This window comes from Pan troglodytes, chromosome X (assembly GCF_028858775.2).
Source record: "Pan troglodytes isolate AG18354 chromosome X, NHGRI_mPanTro3-v2.0_pri, whole genome shotgun sequence".
NCBI lineage: Eukaryota > Metazoa > Chordata > Mammalia > Primates > Hominidae > Pan > Pan troglodytes.
The window spans coordinates 27,897,797-27,919,595 of NC_072421.2; the positions used below are offsets into that span (position 1 = coordinate 27,897,797).

Genomic DNA, 21,799 nt, shown 5'->3' on the forward strand with positions numbered 1-21,799 from the left:
GGGATCCATTTTCTCCATTTACTGAGGACACCTCAAACAGAAAAAACTAAGGCGTGATTTTACACCCATGCAATTTAGAACAACAGTGGGATACCACTAAGTGCCTATTATATGAACAACAGCAAAAAATACAGACCACAAAAAGTTCTGGCAAGGCTATAAAGCAAATGTAACTCTTCTACACTGCTGGTAGAGTGCAAAACAGTATATTCACTGCGGAACACATCGACATATTCTAGAATAACTGAAAGGCAGAAATATCATGTGATCCAGTCATTTTGTTCCTTTAAATTTTTCCAAGAAAAAATGATATTATATGTCCATACAAAGACTCCTAGAAGAATGTCCATAACATGGGAAAGGGTGGAGAGCCTGGGCAAGATCAAAGGGAAAAAGAACAAGGTTCATAAGAAACTCTGGTGCACGATGAGTGGATATTTACATTATCTTGATTGTAGTATTGGTTTCTTAAGTATACACATATTAAAACTTTTATGTTAACTTTAATGTTGTACAGTTTAAGTCAGTTATACTTCAATAAATCTATTCCAAATGTGCCATACGCACCAAATGTCTCAAAGAAAGTTAAGACCATTAAACTCAAAAGAGAAAGTTTGAAGATAGAATACTAAGAAATTTAATATTTATATGAAATATTTAAGACAGAATAATCCTCCAGAATAAATTGGAAAAAAATTGATTTAAGCCAAAAAATGAAAAACTAAAATTAAATCAATAAATGAATATTTTTAATTACATTAAATATATTTTTGATGTTGTTTTTCTTTTTTTTGAATAGAGCACAAAAATGATAAACCCTTGACAACAATTCTCAAAAAAAGCCAGGCATTATCATTATCAGGAATGTAAAGAGGATTATCACTACAGCTCCTTGAGACATATACATAATATGTTAAACAAAGTTATGTTGATAAATTTGAAGTTACATGAGATCAGTAAATTCTAGAGAAAAAAATCAGCTTATCAAGAACAAAAAAAAATTTAGGAAATCTCAATAATTCTATATCTATTTAACAAATTACATCTGTAATTAAATCCTTCCTACCAATGATTCTACACAGTACTGCTTGATGACCTACACTCGTTACCATGAGAAAGTATGCCAACTTTGAACAATCTCTTCCAGACAAAAGAAACATTTCTCAGTTATTTTATTAGACTGCTATAAGCTTTCCACCAAAATAATATCACAAAGAAGATATAAGAAAGGAAAATCAATGGTTTACAGTGAAGAACTGGAGAAATGGAGCTCTATCTTTCCAATGCTGAAAGAAAAAAGAGAAAACTGCCAATCCAGAATTCCATATGTAGAAAAATTTTGCTTCCAAACTGATAGTGAAATAAGATATTCAAACCTGAGACAATTTGCCACTGGGAAAACTATAAAACAAATAGTGCTAAATGAAGCCATTTAGGGTAAGGGAAGATAACATCTTACAGAAACTAAGAATTTTAGGAAGGAGTGAAAAACCCTGAAAAGGGAAAATATGTGGATAAATATATAATATGATTTTCTATTATTTATTTAAATGATAACTGAGATCAATGATAAATGTACTGAAGTTACAGATATTTAACTTGAAATAAATTAAGTATAATGATACAAATGATGCACTCCTTGGTAATATCATTTGCCCTAACAGAAATTGTTTATCTTAAGGACATATAGATTGAACACATTTTCTATAAAAGAAAAATCTACAGACTCACAAGTATTCCAGTAACTAGTATTTGTAAAAATGAACACTTCCACTGAAGAAGTAAACCAGCCCCCTTCAGTCCAACCATCCTGCTGAGCAAAACTAAGAAATCTGGAATATACTAAATATATCTTTAATAACTGTTCTACTTCAGCCAAACATCACAGAAAACCAAAGCTCCCATCCTCACCCATCCATCAAAAATGCACCTTCACCACTATGTAACTAGTTAACCCAAACTGCCACCACATGTGATCCAACAAAGCCCAGTAGGGAGCTGGTACTTTCATACTTGCTGGGTGGTAAAGAGCATGCCCTCAACCACACCACTGGTGTCAAAAGAGACCATGTGGGAAATCTGGACTTCCCTTCCCTGAGAATTAATGAAATACTGCTCCCCTCCCTGCTGGAGTGTTGTCAGAGGAGGGTCAGTGGAGATTAATGGTTTCACAACAGCACATGGTGAAAAGGTTAAAAAAAAAAAAAGTCACCCTATACATTGTCAATGAAATTCATATGAGGAGCTATAACCTGACACTCCTACTCTCCCCATCAGGGAGGAATGCGTGGAGGCCTAGACAGCGACCAGAACTCCCAACCCCAACCAGGAGTAACCAGGAACATCCCTCACTCAGGAGTCAGTGGAGGCCAAGGATGGAACACTCTTTTACACTCACCTGGCAATAGAGGTAATGCCTTCACCTTTGCCCTGCTTGTGTGGTGCAGAGGAGCTAATTATTGATATTGAAGGCAGAAAAAAAAAGAAATTACCCAATCAGGACAACAGAGAGGGAATAAAAGGGAGAAAAAAAGGAACAAAATCTCAGGGACCTGTAGTTCAATAAGAAAAGTTGTAACATTCCTGTGACTGAAATCCCATAAGGAGTGGAAAGAGTATAGGACTAAGAATACTTTAGGATAGGATGCCTAAAAACTTTCCAGCTTGTCAAATGAAATCTACAGATTCAAGAGCTTAGTGAAACACAATTAGGATAAACCTGAAGAAATTCATCCCAAGACACATCATGGTCAAACTTCTGGAAACTAAAGACAAAACAAAGTTATTGAAAACAGCAAGAGAGAAATTATACCTTCCCTATAGGGAAAGTACAAAAACATTCAAATTAGGTCAAATTTATCATCTGGTTTCTACAGGGAAGACAGAAGCAAGTTCCACAATTTTAAAATGCTGAAAGAAAAGAATGGTCAACCCAGAATCCTATATCCAGTGAAAATATTCTCAGAAATCAAATTTAAAGTAAGACATTCTCAGATGAAGGAACACTAAGAAAATTTACTGCCAGCACAACTACCCTAAAAGAATGGCTAAAAGCAAGTTATCTAAACAGAGAAGAATGATAAAAGAAGTAATCTTGGAATATCAAAAAAGAAGGACAAGGTTATCAAAACACAGGTGAATACAATAAACTAACTTTCTCCTCTTGAGCTTTCTAAATTAGGTTTTTCACTCTAAATAAAAATTATAACATTTTCTGATGTGGATCTCAAGTGTGTAGAGTAAATATTTAAGACAAATGAATTCATGGGTATAGTACATAGAGATAACAGGAGATAAGGTTTTTTTTTTTATTATACTTTAAGTTTTAGGGTACATGTGCACATTGTGCAGGTTAGTTACATATGTATACATGTGCCATGCTGGTGCGCTGCACCCACTAACTCGTCATCTAGCATTAGGTATATCTCCCAATGCTATCCCTCCCCCCTCCCCCCACCCCACCACAGTCCCCAGAGTGTGATATTCCCCTTCCTGTGTCCATGTGATCTCATTGTTCAATTCCCACCTATGAGTGAGAATATGCCAAAAAAGAGCCCGCATCGCCAAGTCAATCCTAAGCCAAAAGAACAAAGCTGGAGGCATCACACTACCTGACTTCAAACTATACTACAAGGCTACAGTAACCAAAACAGCATGGTACTGGTACCAAAACAGAGATACAGATCAATGGAACAGAACAGAGCCCTCAGAAATAACACCGCATACCTACAACTGTCTGATCTTTGACAAACCTGAGAAAAACAAGAAATGGGGAAAGGATTCCCTATTTAATAAATGGTGCTGGGAAAACTGGCTAGCCATATGTAGAAAGCTGAAACTGGATCCCTTCCTTACACCTTATACAAAAATCAATTCAAGATGGATTAAAGATTTAAACGTTAGACCTAAAACCATAAAAACCCTAGAAGAAAACCTAGGCATTACCATTCAGGACATAGGCATGGGCAAGGACTTCATGTCCAAAACACCAAAAGCAATGGCAACAGGAGATAAGGTTTCTAACACATTACTAAAGTGGTAAAATGATGACAGCAGATTATGATATCTGACTATCTATCTATCTATCTATCATCTACCTGTTGTTCAGAGTAATCAGTAAAATGAATAATGCAAAAATGTACATCCAAATACACTACAGATAAATAAAAATTGAATTAAAAAATTTAAATACCCACAGGCAGACAGAAAAGAGAATACTGAGAAACAAAATCAGAGAACAAAGAGAATAAAAAATTAATGGCACACTTAAGTGCTAACATACAGATAATATTAAATGAAAATACCCTGTATATACCAACTAAAATACCGATATTGGCTGAATGAATTCACAAAAAAGTGACTTAACTATTTTTCTGTCCACAACAATTGCATTTTAAATATAACGACATAGATTAAAAGTAAAGGATGAAGCATAAAGAAAAGACATATATTTGAGGTGATTGATATCCCAAACGCACTGATTTCATCTTTGCAAATTATATCAATGTATTAAATTATCACATGTAACCCCAAAATATGTGCATTCATTATATATCAATAAAATATATATAAAATGTATAAAAATAAAATGAAAAAAAGGATGGGGAAATATATCATACCAAAAATAATCAAGCGAAATCAGGAATCACAATATAAACACAGATAAAGCAAAATTCGGAGCAAAGAAAACTTAAGAAATAAAGATGGACGTTATATAATAACAAATGGTCAATCCAAAAGAAGATATAGTAATCTTAAATATGCATGCACCCAACAAAAGGAGCTACAAAATATGAAAACAAAGCTGATGCAATTGAAAGGAGAAATAGATTAATCTACAGTAGCTGGAGACTTCAACCTCCCTCTCTTAACAATTGATAGAACTACACAGAGCCAGCAAAGATTTTAAAGAAAATAACACCATCAACCAACAGGATTTAACTGTCAGTTATAGAATACTGCATCCAACAATAGTAGAGTACAAATTACCTTCCTGTGTCCATGGAATATACACCAAGGTAGACCATATCATGGTGAATAAAATAAATCTCAACAAATTTTAAAAATCTAAAATCATAAGAGTGTATTCTCTGACCACAATGGAATCAAATGGAAATTAGTAACAAAAGCATAACAGCAAAATCTCTAAAAGTTTGCAAACAAAATGATACACTTGGAAATAATCCATGGGTCAAATAGATACCATCAAGAATTTTTTTAAAGTCACTGAAATAGACGAAAGAGAAAATACAACATATGAACATTTAAGACAGAAAACAGAAACAGAAAAATAGCATATTAAAGAGGAAAAACTTTTCAATTTATTTTATGAAGCTAGTAATACCATTATATCAAAATTAGACAAAGTACCACAACAAAAAACATAACCCTACAGACACAAAATTTTAACATGATACCAGCAAATAGAACTCAGTGATACATAAAAGGTTTACAAGTTGGTTTAATTCCAGGGATATAAGGCATACACACACAAAAAAGACAACCATGGAAGGTGATGGATATGGAAATTTGTTTATAGCAATCCTTTCACTATGTATATGTATATCAAAACGTCAAGTCATACAAGTTAAAAATATACAATAAAAATTTTAAAAAGCAATCAATGTAATCTACCATATTAGCATGCTAAAGAATGAAAATGACATGAACATAGCAATTGAAGCAAAATCAATTAACCAAATCCAATACCCATTCATGATAACAACTTACAGAAAGAGAAAAATAGAGAAGAACTTCCTAAATTTGATAAAAAGCATCTGCCAAAAACTTATAGCATACATTATACATAAAGGTGAAAAACTGAATGCTTTCCTATTAATTTCAGGAATAAGGCAAGTAGTTTACTTTCACCACTTTTATTCAAAATAGTGCTTGCTGGTGATCCAAGGAAAGAAATAAATAGAAGGCATATAAACCTAAAAGGAAGAAAGAAAACTACCTCTATTTGCAGATGACCTAAAGTCTACAAAGACAATCCCAAAGAATCTCCAAAAAATACTTAGAAATAAGAAGTAATTGGCTGGATGTGGCAAGTCATGCCTATATTCCCAGAGCTTAGGGAGGCCGAGGCAGAAGGACCACTTGAGGCCAGGAGTTCAAGACTAGCCTGGGCAACATAGCAAGACCATGTCTCTACAAAAAATAAATTAAAAGATTAGCCAAGTGTGGTGGCAGAAGCCTGTAGCCCCAGCTACTTGGGAGGCTCAGAGGGGAAGATCACTTGAGCCCAGAAATTGGAGATTACAATGAGCTATGATTGCGCCACTGCTCTCCATCCTGGGCAACAGTGCAAGACCCTGTCTTTTAAAAAAAAGTGACATTGGCAAGGTTATGTGATACAAAATAAACATGAAATAAATTATGTTTCTATATACTAATAGACATGTGGACACTGAAATAAAAAATAGAATTTATAATTGCTTCATAAATGAAATACTTAGAAATAAATATAACAAAACATGTATAGGCATTGTATGCTAAAAATTACACAACATTGATGAGAGAAATCAGAGAGTATCTAAACAGAGAGACATACTGTGCATGTGAATTTGACTGTTCAACAGAGTAAATTTAAATTCTCACAAAAGAAAAATACAGGTTTAACACAATTCCTAAGTAAATTCCAATAATATTTATTGTAGTTATTGAGAAGATTGTTCTAAAATTGATATAACTAACAAAATTTTGAAATAGTAAAATATGTTGGAGAACTCACACCACTCACTTTCAAGAAGTATTATATAGCTATAGTAATAGAGACAGTGTGGTATTCATAGTGAGATGGACGCATAGATGAATGAAAGAAAAAGAATCCAGAAATAGCCCCACACAGTATGGTCAACTGATTTTAGATAAAGCTGCCAAAGCAGGCTGGACGCAATGGCTCACGCCTGTAATCCCAGCACTTTGGGAGGCTGAGGTGGGCAGATCAGGAGGTCAGGAGATCGAGACCATCCTGACTAACACAGTGAAATCCTATCTCTACTAAAAATACAAAAAATTAGCTGGGCTTGGTGGCATGCGCCTATAGTACCAGCTACTCGGGAGGCTGAGGCAGGAGAATCGCTTGAACCCAGGAGGCAGAGGTTGCAGTGAGCCCAGATCGTGCCACTGCACTCCAGCCTGGGCGACAGAGCAAGTCTCCGTCAAAAAACAAAAAACAAAAACTGCAAAACCAGTTCAATTGAGAAATAATTGTATATTTTCAAAAATTGTGCTATAGCAATTGGATAGCCATAGGACACAAATTAAACCTCTAAACTTCACATCTCATACAAAAAGCAACTCAAAATATATCATAGATATAATTATTTTTTATAAAAACTACTTAAAAACCTTAAGGAAAGAAATAGAATAAAAACATTCAGGACATTGGGCTAGGCGAGGAGTTATTAGATTTGATACCAAATATCAAACTATATAGTATTTCATACAGAAAATCCAGCATACAATAAAAAAAAAGTAAACATGCAAAAGAATGAATGAAAAAGATTAGCATCTGGCCTTTGATTTGTTTTCTCCATTTACCGTGGATGCCTGGGACAGAAAGAACTATGATTTGGTTATACTCATGCATTGTAATGTGACAATGAGATTACTATTGCATACCTACTAGGAGGGCTACAGTTAAACATTCTGAACTTAACAAGTGCTGTAAAGAATGTAGAACAATTGCAACATTCATTCAGCTGGTAATGTGTAAAATGGTACAATGTTGCAAACTAGTTTGTCATATTGTAAAATAGCTCAGAAGTACACTAATCATGTGACCTAGTCATCCATTCCTTGAAGTTTATCCAAAAAATGAAAGTATATGTCCATAAAAAGACTTGTACAAGAATGTGCATAGCATGGGAAAATGAGGAATGTTGAGGCAGGATCAGTAGACAGGAGATACATATATGCACAAGAAAACTTGAAAAGGTGGGTGGAATGGATATTTACATTATCTTAATGATGGTAACTGTTTCACAAATACATACATATCCCAAAATGTATACTGTTTATGTTAAAGTTGCACAGTTTAAGTCAATTATACCTCAATAAAGCATGCATGAGATGGACCAAAATATCTGTCTAAAGGAAAATTTATAGCATTAATTGTACAAACAGAAATGCCGAAAATTTAAGATCTCATAGTCCACCTCAAGAAATTGAAAAAAGTTATTAATTACTAAAAATAATTGAAGACATGAACCAATAAAATCGAGATAAGTTAATAAAATTTGAGTAATTTTAAAGGAAATATTGACAAATCTCAAAGTTTTCATTTTAAATAGAATAAAAAATTGACAAATCTCAAAGTTTTCATTTTAAATAGAATAAAAAATAGACAAATCTCTTGCAAAACTTATCAAGAAAAATAAAATACATGTTATAGTATCAGAAATGTAGACAGAAACATCACTACAGTTCCTGTAGACAAATACATAATATTAGAAACAAAATTATGCTATAAATTTTAAATTTTATAAAATGATAAAAAATCTAAAGCCTAGGAATTCTCAGTAGTCCCATGATTATTAAATAAATTGTATCTATAATGAAAATCCTTCCTACCAATTCATTCCACATCCTAGTGCCTGAATTCCTGATCATTTCCATATAATGAGAAAGAAACAACACCAATCTTGCACAAACTCTTCCATGGAACAGAAAAGAATTCCTCCAAATGTTCTAAGAGACCCTTACAAACTTTACACCGAATTTATCAGGAAATCAAATGTTTACATCCTGCCAGTTCAAGTTTATACCCCTCCAATAACCTCATATTAAGATACAATATAGTGACTTACCAGTATTTAACTTGCACTAAGTATTAAGCATATTTAATAGAGTAATTGCTAATTTACACTTTGTGTATATACTTAGGTGCAATGCAAAGTTCATTTGTTAAAATACCATTACAATTATACTAAATGCAAAATTATCATATATTAAGGCTGTGGAAGTATCAAGCATCTCCACTTATTTTATGTTCTATATATTGCTTGTTACTGATAAATTGATATTTACTATATTTATATAAATCACTTCTCATATAGAGTATATTTTCTCAAAACATGATGTTATCATATGTTACATAATAGCTCTAGACTAAAAATATTTTGCAATAAGCAATACAATTATCACTTCATCATTCTTTATCAAGAGATTGGTGTTTCTCATTAAATTTCTCATTTAAGTCACAAGTAATATCAGATTAGCAATAATAACAACAAACCATCTTACTTGGGAATGTACTTATTTTTTAATTCTTGGAAAATATGTGCAGATATCTTTATGTTTTAAATATAAAATAAATTTTTGGCTTTTTGGCTTTTGTTGTTTCTCATACCAGCTATATATTTTTTATTTTGCTTTGCTTTATTGCTAGTGTCAGCCAAATAAATTCTTTTTGTTTGCCTAAATGAAATAACTTAATTGATATAAAAACTATTGAAGTTTTTGAAATATTTTGTTAGTAAACCATATATTTGACATTTATATGAAATATAAATAATATTAATGAAATGAATGAACATATATCCATCAAAAACTTCAAAAAATAAATGTAGAATATCAATCCATGAACAATGGTTTAAATGATGGCTGCCTTCTCAACAGAATCCATGGAGAACTGGAAAAATGGTACAGCATCTTTCCAATGCTGAGAAACAAGATAACAATTTTAAACCCAGAATCATAAAAACAGTTTCTAAGCCACAAACAGATCCAAAGGTAAGGGAGGAACATCTTTTTGTTCCGAGGCTTAAGTACAACCTTTCACCAAGAATGCTGACAACACGGGCTAAAAGATGAAAACATGAGGAAAAATCTAAGCAAGGATATCAGAAGCTGCACACAACAGTGAAGATGGACTTCACAAAATTAGCCCAGTCTTGTCAACAAATGAGCAACAAAACAAACAACAACAATAAACCAGATGAGGAGTAAATCTCAAGATTTAATATATTATATTACCTAATATGTCCAGTACTTAACAACAAAATAAAAATTCCAAAACTATGACATGGAAAAAAAGAGGGAAGTGTGACAAATATATAGGACACAAGACAAACAACAGAAACTGCCTTTGCAGAGACCAAAATGTTGGAGTAGCAGACAGGCTTCAAAACAGCTATCATAAATATGTTTTAAAAGCAAAAGGAAACTATGTTTACAAAATTAAAAAATATAATGTTAGCTTAAAATCTGTGCATTTCACTGAATTGCCTCATTCAATAAAATGAAAGAAAAAAAGTAATTATCAATATCAAGTTTTCAATAAAATGTTTAAATAAAATGCGACAAAAAGGCCACAAGGAAAAGGCAGGGATAAAAGGAGTTTTTCTGCTGTTAGGTTGCGTTTACATAAATTGATACTTTCTGGTGGGGCGCGGTGGCTCACGCCTATAATCCCAGCACTTTGGGAGGCCAAGGCAGGTGGATCAGGAGGTCAAGAAATTGAGACCATTCTGGCCAACGTGGTGAAACCCCGTCTCTACAAAAAATACAAAAATTAGCTGGGCGTGGTGGTGCGCGCTTGTAGTCCCCGCTACTCGGAAGGCTGAGTCAGGAGAATCACTTGAACCCAGGAGGTGGAGGTTGCAGTGAGCCGAGATCGCGCCACTGCACCCCAGCCTGGAGACAGAGTGAGACTCCGTCTCCAAAAATAAATAAGTAAATAAATAACGAAAAAAGTAATAGGTAACATTTTGGTTATTAACGTAGCTTTTAAAATTACCACAAAATTTATATTCTATAATATATTACATATTGACTTGTTTGTTTTCCACTGGGCTGTGCCTCAATAATGTACCTCTACCATGAAATCCATATCTGGCACATGTTGGGAACTGGGGAAACACTTAGGCAATCAATGAAAAAAATCTAACATTAAGCAAATAAAGACAGGAGAATCGCTTGAACCCAGGAGAGGGAGGTTGCAGTGAGCCGAGATCGTGTCACTGCACTCCAGCCTGGGCAACAGAGCAAGATTCTGTCTCAAAAAAACAGAGAGAGAGAGACAGAAAAGATAAACTCTTCAGAAAATTATTTGTCTTTTAAGAAAAATTTTAATCTTATTGATATAAAGATTGGGTTAATTAGGCATAAAAGGAAAAACAATTAAACTTATTTCAAAAAGGAGAATATATGGAGCAGTTTTCAGGAATGACTGAGAAGCTGTCAGATAAACCATTCCGCTGAGAAAAACTAGGAAAGCTGGAAGATATTAAAGACATTCTTCAAAAGCACTACTAACCCAAGGAAGCAACCACCTGATGAGACGAGTTCTCAAAAGAGAAGCCCAAGGGATGAAACCCAAATTTGGTACCTCTTTTCCCCTCAAAATATATGCTAACTCAAAGGAGGTGATTGAGAAGCCAAGATACTAACCACAAAGCTGTAGTTTAGACACTATGCAGCTGAGCAGGTATTTTAGTAGTCTCAAAAACTCAGGGGACACAGTGCACCAAGGAGAAAGAAACAGGAAGACAACCCAGGGGTTCATGTGACATCCCTGAGAGGCTATGCCCTAAATGCTGATATGAGCCAGAAATAGAAAACATCTCACAAAACCTGAGATGCAGCTTCAAAAGGAATATCCCTGATTGCTGACAGCCGCCCACATGCTAACTGTCTCTTAGAAGCAAAAGCAAATGCTCATTAAAAAGGAAAAATTTTTCAAAACTTCCAATTATGTCTATGGTATTTCATACACAAAATCCAGCATACAATAAAAATAACCATATAGGCAAAAGCATAAATGGGAAAGAAAAGATTAACAACAGGCTTGTAATCCATTTTCTCCACTTACTGGGAATAAATAGCAAGGAAAGATTGATGACTTGTGTATATCACACAATTTAGAGCAACAGTGAGGTATCACTGCACACCTATTAGAAGAGCTACAATTAAATATACTGACTAAAACAAGTGCTGGCAAGTATGTAAAGCAACTGTGACTCTCATAATATTGGTAGGATGTAAAACGGTATAATTACGTTGCAAAACATATTGATTTATTCTAAAACAACTTTAAAGTACACTTCTCTCATGATACAGCCATTCCACTCCTTGAACTTTATCCAAGAAAAATGAAATTATACATTTACAAAAAAGACTCATACAAGAATGTCCATAGTATAGTTTTAAGTTGGGTAGTGTGATGATTCTGGCTTTTTTCCTTTTGGTTAGAATTGCTTTGACTATTGGGGCTCTTTTTTGGATCTATACTATAAAGCTAAGGAAACCAAAACAGCTTGGTACTGGTATAAAAACAGACACCAGACCAATGGAATAGAACAGAAAACTCAGAAATGTAAGCCATACACCTACAACCATCTGATCTTTGACAAGTCCAACAAAAACAAGCAATGAAGCAATGGGCATTCAATAAATGGTGCTGGAATAAGTGGCTGGCCATATGCAGAAGATGGAAGCTGGACCCCTATCTTTCATTACATACAAAAATTAACTCAAAATGGATTAAAGATTTAAATGTAAGACCTCAAACTATAAAAATCCTGGAAGACAACCAAGGAAATACTCTTCTCGACATCAGCCTTGGCAAAGAATTTTTGGCTAAGTCCCCAAAAGCAATTGCGGTAAAAGCGAAAATAGACAAGTGAAACCTAATTAAACCAAAGAGCTTCTGCACAGCAAAAGAAACTATCAACAAAGCAGGTAACCTACAGAATGAGAGAAGATATTCATAAACTATGCATGCAACAAATGTCTAATATCCAGAATCTAGAGGGGATTTAAACAAATCAACAAGCAAAACACAAATAACCACATTAAAAATGGGCAAAAGACATGAAGAGATACTTCTCAAAAGAAGACATATGACAGCCAACAAACACATGAAAAATTGCTCAACATCACTAATTATCAGAGAAATGCAAATAAAAACCACAATGAGATAATGTATCACACAAGTCAGAATGTCTATTATTAAAAAGTCAAAAAAACAACAGATGCTGGCCAGGTTGTGGAGAAAAGAAAACACTTTTACACTGTTGGTGGGAATGTAAATTAGTCCAGCCATTGTGGAAAGCAGTCTGGAGATTTCTCAAAGAACTGAAAACAGAGCTACTATTCAACCCAGTATTCCTATTACGGGCTATATACTCAAAGGAAAATAAATCATTCTACCAAAAAAGACATGCACTCACATTTTCATCGCTGCACTATTCACAATAGCAAAGACATGGAATCAACCCAGGTGCCCATCAATGGTAGACTGGATAAAGAAAATGTGGTACAGGTCCACCATAAAATACTATGCAGACATAAAATATAATGAAATAATATCATTTGCAGCAACATGAATGGAACTGGAGGCCATAATTCCAAGTGAATAAACACAGAAAATCAAATACTGTATGTTCTCATGTGTCAGTGGGAGCTAAACATTTGATTTTGATTTTAACTTTTTATTTTATAATTTCAAAAAAGTGTATTCTCAAATCTTAAATTTTCAGGATTTTATCTTTGACATTAATGCTCTAAATTTTCCTTTAGATACATGTTTTGGTACATAGCACATAGTTTGTAACAGCTTAATTGAGGTATAATTGATTTCAGATGAACTGCACAATTTAATATATATTTGTGTGTGTGTTTGTGTGTGTGTAGTTGAGCACACATGGACATCAATATGGGAACGATAGACACTGAAGACTACTAGCAGGTGGAGGGAGAAACAGGGGCGAGTTTAAAAAATATCTATCCAGTACTATGGTTGCTACCTATGTGATGAGACCTGTACTCTAAGCCTCAGCATCACACAATATTCCCATGTAACAAACCTGCACATGTACCTCCTATCTAAAATGAAAGTTGAAGTTACTAGCAATAAAGAATGTCCACGGTATGGGAAAGTGGGGAGAGCTCGGGCAAAATTAGGAGGGGGAAATCCAAAAGTGCACAAGGAAAGCTGGAGAGAAGGATAAATATGTTCATAATCTTAAGTGTAGAGATGGTTCCTCTCTCTCTCTTTCTCTCTCTCTCTCTCTCTCACACACACACACACGCACACACACACACGCACACATACACACAAATATATATATATTGTGTAGCTTATTTGAAATCAATTATACTTCATCTAAGCTGTTAAAAACTGTGTACTACATGCCAAAATATGTGACTAAAGGAAAATTTAGAGCATTAATGCCAAGGATAAAATCCTGAATGTTGAAGATTTGAGAATACACTGCATGAAATTAAAATATAAATCAGAAAATGAAATCAAAATTTTAAACATGAAAAATTAAAATTAACATCAGTTAATGAAATCTAAAAAAAATTAAATAGCAATTGAAGAATTCTGTTGTTTGAAAGGAAAAAATGTAATACGTCCCTGGCAAGACTGATCAAAGGAATTTAAAAAAGACATATATTATCAATAGCAGGAATGTAGACGGAACCATCCCTAGGATACTGGAGATACATACATTATGTTATAAGCAAATTTATGCCAATAAACTTGAAATTCATGAAATGAGAGAAACAAAAATATAGCAAAATAGTTAAACCAGGAAATCTCAACGATTTTATATCTAATCAAAAGCTGTATCTTTATAAGAAAAACCTTCCAACAAATAAATTATTTGTTGGTGCCTAAATTCCTGATGTTTCTCATGTAATTGAGAATTAAATAACACCAATATTGGACAACCACTTTACACAGGAGAGAAACAGTAAAAACTCTGCCCAAAATGCTTTATAAGACCTCTATAAACTTGATACCAAACTAATAAGGACATTATATAAAAGGAAAACCAAAGGTTTGTATGCCTAATGACAAACACAAAAAACTAAATAAAAGTAACATTTTATATTTGACAAACAGAATCTAAAGATACTTCAATTATAATTAACCTTGAACAAATTGGCTTTAACACAAGAATGGATTCTTGTTGCTTTGTTTTCAAATCAAACAATCTTGACAAAGAAATGAAACTATGTCATTACAACAGCAATTACAGAAAGTCATTTCATATAATTAGCCACTTAAGAGATTTAAAAAAATAAAAAATAAAAACTGCAGCATATATAATCAGTGGTGAAAAACTGAAGAACTTCTCCTTCAGGTGAAAAAAGAGACAAGGATGTCTGCTGTCACCAATTCTATTCAGCATTTTAGGGAAAATTTGGTTCAGGGCAACAATACAAAAAAAAGAAAAAGACATAAATATTGAAACCCATAAACTGTACCCCATGTCTATATACAGACTGCATAATTATGCTTCCAGAGTATCTAAAAGCAATCTGTAAGCAATGTATTACAACTAATAAGTAAATATTTCAAGATTGATAGGTAACATACATTTAAACAAACACTTTTTTTTCTAAGAATAGCAATTCTTAATAAACCGTTCATACACATCATAAGAAATGACACAAAAACCCCACTGGACAAGGTTATATTTTTAAGGCTTTTTCTATATATTTAGCAGTCATTGTAACCCTGAATATTGCTACTTTTTTCTAATACAGAGACTCCAAAATATAAACCAAACTTTATAAGAAACTTGACATTTAATCCAAAGGAAACAATAAAAAGGGCATTCTTTGTGTAATTTTTCCTATGGTCCTTAGTCTAATCATCTCACTGACTAAATAGAGATTAGCTTCTTTAAAGTAAGTCACAAGTATTTTCTCTACAAAATTTGTTTATATATTTTTTCTTATTCTTTTCCACTGTTTTCTAGTTCTTTTAGCATGATTTCTTAACTGTTTGTATATTACCTTAAAAGTAAAAAACAGGAAAAAAATAACTACAGTTGTTTAGGAAACAATCACTAGAAAACAATCACATGCCACTATGTGACTACTTCTTTAATTTCCTTGCGCTATGTAAAAATTTATCTTATGCTTGGTGTAAAATTCTCAAAAAATGCACATGAATATATCCTCTCTGAAGTAACCATGATATCAGTAAAGTGTGTCTAAGAACAGATATTCACATAAATTGGCATTTACATAATATATGTATATACATATGCGCACATGTGAAATTATAATTTGCTTTACTTTTTACCAGCAATATATTGTGGAAATATCATCTGGAAGTATATAAGATCTATTAGATTGGTTGCATAGCTACATAATATCCACAGAATGAAAACAAGGTAATTTATTGAAAAGTAGCTCTTTTGCCAATTTTGTAACCACACATTTATGCTTGTTAGTGGCTGTACTGGATACAGTCTTAAAAGGCAAATTATTATTTTAGAAAGCAGGTGAAAAACTACTTTGTTAATGCTAAATTAATTTCCAAAAACCCAGTACTATATTATACTCCCTCAATAATCTGGTATCAAGATAAAGGATAATTTTTTATTTAATTTGCATTATTATGCATAGTTAATAGCATTAATGAAAATGTATGCTTACTTTATGTAAAATGATGAATTTTAATATTTCACTTGTTAGTTTATAATTTATTTAATATACTAAAAATTTTATATATCAAACCTGTGCATATACTGTTTACTTTCACATATGTTCCATATATTGCCAGTTACTGAATCGACTCCTATATGTATTATATTTACATAAATCATTCCAGATATGCAATATAATTTGCCAAAGCAATAATTTTGCTATAGATCATACAAATGTCACTTCATTATTCTTTATAGTTTTAATTTCTTCTCACACATTTTCTCATGCATGCCAACATTAACAACAAATGAGCAATTATAAAAACGATTTTTATATTTTTCTTGGGAATGTGTTTAAATTATATTATTTTGGATATAATTCGTAGATATGTATACATTTTAATAAAAATTAGACATTTATCCCATGAGAGATTTTCTTTTGCTTTTGCTGTTACTGTCAATCAAGTAAATTATATTTTTATCTACAGAAATGAAATATTTAGATTGACCATATAGGCATTGGACTTTTAAAACTATTTTATTATTAACCTACATATTAGATATCTATATGAAATACAAAAAAAAAATCAGTGAAGTGAACAAATGCATACCAACTGAAAACTTCTGAGAAATAAAGATATATTACCTATCCTAGAACGATGACTTAAAATTCGGCTTCCTTCTGAACAGAATCCATAATCAGAAAAAATGGAGCAGAATCTTCTCAACGCTGAAAGAAAAATTAAAACTATTAACCCAGATTCTATATCCAGCAAAATTATCTTTACAAACTGATTAGCCAGGCAAACAAACCTGAGAAAATGTATTGCTTGACAAGCTATAATTCATGTTGCTACACTCACGAGATGAAAACTGAGAAGAAAATTCGAGAAGAGCACGAGGCTCGAGGGATAAGGTGGCGCCCTCTGCTGGTAGCAGTTGCTAATGGCAGTCGGCTGGAATTTTAGCCTAGCAATTTACCTATAGCATCACACAACTGCTGCGTTAGGTTGGTTATGAAAGGGTCACTAAGCTTGGTCCAGAATCCGTGTGTGGCCATAAACCCTATCTCTTGAAGGCAGAGGGTGTAAAAAATGTGTGGGCATGTTTATAATTTGCAATAAACAAAAATTTAAAGGAGAAAATTAAATTGAATTAAAAATATTAAATAAACACAAATGTAGCCATGAAAGGAGAAATAGAGAAATAAAAAGAGATGAAAAAATAGAAAATAAATGGCAACATTGTCAAGTTGAAATCAAACTATATTAATAAAAACATTAGTTTTTAAAAGCTTAAACATTCCAACTAAAATGCATACATTTTGAGACTAGAAAAGAAGCAAGTCTCAATTATTTGCTGTTTATATGAGACGCAATTTAAATTGAAAGACACAGTAAGGTTGAAAGTAATAGTATAAAAAATAATGTGCAATGCAAAATTAAGCATAAGAAAACTGGAATGTGTACATTAATGCCAAACAAAGTAGATGTCCAGGAAAGGAAAGTAACTAGAAATAAAGAAGAACATTTCATTATCATTAAAGGATCTATTCATCAGGAATGGAAGAAACACAATATTTACATATGTCATAATTACAGAATCTGGAAACAGAGACAAAATATAAGTGATTATATGTTAATAAATTTGAAATTATGTAAAATGTAGAACTCTGAATAAACCCAACTTAATGAAAAATAAAACTGAGAAAATTTGCATAGTCTCATTAAGTAAATTACATCTATAATGAAAAATTCCCTATAAGTGAGTCCTATGCTCTGGTGATCGAATTGGTGAATTTTCCCCTACAACTGAGAAATAAATTACATCGATCTTATACAAAAGTAGCAGAAAATAAAAGCAGTAGGCAACTCCTCTAAATGATTTAAGAGTTCTGGGCCAGGTGCGGTGGCTCACACCTGTAATCCCAGCACTTTGGGAGGTCGAGGTGAGGGGATAACCTGAGGTCAGGAGTTTGAGACCAGCCTGATCAATATGGTGAAACCCTGTCTCTACTAAAAATACAAAAATTAGCCGGGCATGGTGGTGCACACCTGTAGTACCAGCTACTCAGGAGACTGAGGCAGGAGAATTGCTTGAACATGGGAGGCGGAGGTTGCAGTGAGCCGAGATTGCGCCACTGCACTCCAGCCTGGACGACAGAGGGAGACTCCATCTCAAAAACAAACAAACAAACAAACAAGCAAAGAGTTCTGTATAAACTTTACACCAAACTGACAAAGATATCACATGAAAAGGTTATATATATATATATATATACACACACACACACACATATATCTCATGAACAAATGAAAAAAAAAGTTTAACAAACTGAATCCAAAGTTACATTAAATCTGATACACTATAAATAAATTAGGTTTTATCCCAGAGTGAATTCTTGTTGCAATAAACACTTTGAAATCACAAAAGTTCAGTAAAACATAGAAATATATAATAATATTGTGATTATAAGTGCAAAAACTAACATATCACCCACTTAATATTAGAAAAAAATCATAAAATTGTAGCTAATATCATAATCAGTGTTGAAATATTCAAATCTTTCCCTGAGATCAGGAATGAGAAAAAGATTCCTACTATCACCAGTTCTATTCAACATTTATGTATGCAATAATACAAGAAAAAAAAGACATACAGATGGGAAAGGAAGAAATTAACTGCCATTATTCACATACTGAATGTTTATATTTCTAGACTAACATCAGTGTATATATTATATGTTAGAATTAATTAATTTAGCAATTACTGGATATATGGTTAATATAAAAATAAACTGTAACTGTATTTCCAAATTCCTGCAACAATTAGAAGATTAAATTAATTAAAGATACCGTTTACAACAACACCAAGATTATCAAAATCTTAGGTAAAATTTTAATGAAAGCTGAGCAATATATTTACATACCAAACTATAGAAAATTATTCAGATGAATTAAATCGAGATATTAACAATTGAATGGTGAACAATGTTTATTAAATGGAAGATGTAGTTTTTTTAAGGTGATCAATTCTTCCCACTTTGAAGCATATGCAATCTCATTCAACACGAACCCAAGTCAAATCCCAGCAGTAATTCAGCATATTCTATAAATCATTAAATTTAAAAGTTGGACAAATGGAGAGAATTAACAGAAAGTTCGATTTCAGTCAGATAGAATGAAAAAAGACCTATTGGTGAAAGATTAGGGCAATTTGGAACATTGTGATTTCCTGCCACTAGAGTTGGTGCATGAATTATACAGTACCTTGGTGTTGATATTCTATTAGGAAATTAAAGACAGGTTGATGACTTGTGACAGCTACACTTTGTATTTTAACATCTGAGATCATCTACTGAATTTTCGAACACTCTATTATTCAAGAATGAATTTTTTTTTTTTTTCTGAGACGGAGTCTCGCTCTGTCATCAGGCTGGAGTGCAGTGGCATGATCTTGCCTCACCGCAACCTCTGCCTCCCGGGTTCAAGTGATTCTCCTGCCTCAGCCTCCCGAGTAGCTGGGACTACAGGTGTGCGCCACCACACCCAGCTAATTTTTGTATTTTTAGTAGAGACGGGGTTTCACCATGTTGGCTAGGATGACCTCAATCTCTTGACCTGGTGATCCACTCGCCTCTGCCTCCCAAAGTGCTGGGATTACAGGCGTGAGCCACTGCACCTGGCCTCAAGAATTAATCTTTTAAACCACAGGGAGAATTATCATTTTTATGAAGACTTCAAAATGGCATGCTTATACAGAAGGTGGGATGTATAATTCACTGCACATTTAAACGTTAGCCTTTTTATGGAATACTGGAAATTATGTGCAGGATTTTGCCCTATGTGTGGTAAAAGGAATGGATGTACTTTGGTTTTACTTTGCATGTTTGGAAAAAAGACACTAAGGTCATAGAAGCAAAGAGATTTTCCCAAGTTTATAAGGAGAATAGCAGAATCGAACCGAAGAATCATCCTTCTATAACCTAGTCCTGAGCATTGCACTATCCTATTTCCATATTCAATATACCATTTATCAACAAGCGTTAATTTTTTAAATGGGAGGCAAACACATTCAAAATTATCAGAATCATTTCCTCAAACTTGAATTATATGCTATAACTGGGCTCTAATCTCGTCCATATCACAAATATTGTTATGATTTCTCTGAGATGTAATCACACACAAATTGAACATTGTACTTTAAGAAATTGCTTCTGGAAGCTGTTTTTTCTTATACACTACATGCTTCATTTTCAGTATATGCAATTACAAAGTGCTTTTTTTTCTTTAGCAATATGTCAATCAATGAATATACACCATTCACTAATTTTGATGGTACTTAAGTGGTTCTCTGCCATTGATGATGGTCCTGTTACATAGTTAAACATAAACGCATTTTTCTTTTTTCTTTTCTATTACTTCATGGTGTTGTTTTTTGTTTTGTTTTGTTTTGTTTTTTTTGAGATGGAGTCGCCCTCTGTCATCCAGGCTGGAGTGCAGTGGCATGATCTTGGCTCACTGCAACCTCCGTCTCCTGGGTTCAAGAGATGCTCCTGCCTCAGTCTCCTGAATAGCTGAGACTACAGGCATGCACCAGCACACCTGGCTAATTTTTGTATTTTTAGTAGATACAGGGTTTCACCATGTTGGCCAGGCTGGTCTCGAACTTCTAACCTCAGGCGATCTGCCTGCCTCAGTCTCCCAAAGTGCTGAGATTACAGGCATGAGCCACCGTGCCTGGCCTACTTCATGTTTTTAATTGAAAGACAAAATTGGATGTATTTACCATGTACAACATCATGTTTTGAAATATGTATTGTGAAATGACTAAATCTAGTTAATTAACATACACATTTTTCTGAAAATGGCAATCCTTCATAAGGTTTTTATACACATCATGAGAAAGGGCATAACAAATCTACAGGATAAAATTATAGTTGTAAGGGTATTCATATACACATGAAACGAGTCACTATAACACTGATTATTATTGTCAATTTTTCTAATATGGGAACAGGTGCACTTAAAATAAGACAAACTTCATAATACATGTTACATTTAACTCTAGTTGAACAATAAAAGGTCATTCCTTGTAGCAATTTTACTTATGACCCCTTGTATAATAATTTCACTGACTAAATAGAGGTCAGTTTTTAAAAGTGGTTCACAAATAAATTATCTCCACATAACTTGCTTATATTGTGTCTTTTCTGTTTTCTAATTATCCTTTCTTCAAGTATAACTTTTCATCCTGTTCTGTACTATTTTAAAAAATAAGAACAAAAAGCAAAAAGCAGATGTCCAAAACAATCATTAGTCATAGGCCGTCATGTAGACATTTCTACAATTTTTCTTTAAGTAGTTGAAAATGCAGAGTGTGCTCATTGTAAAGTTTTG

At 33.2% G+C, this 21,799-nt stretch overlaps 1 long non-coding RNA gene across 1 annotated transcript in view; it reads right to left on the reverse strand.

Moving 5' to 3' along the window:
* LOC112207083 (uncharacterized) overlaps nucleotides 1-21,799 on the reverse strand; it is a 355,512-nt gene that overhangs the window by 275,815 nt on the left and 57,898 nt on the right. Inside the window, exon 3 of the long non-coding RNA XR_010154849.1 lies at nucleotides 17,047-17,130. This is a non-coding gene — a long non-coding RNA (uncharacterized LOC112207083). The remainder of the gene's footprint in view (nucleotides 1-17,046; nucleotides 17,131-21,799) is intronic.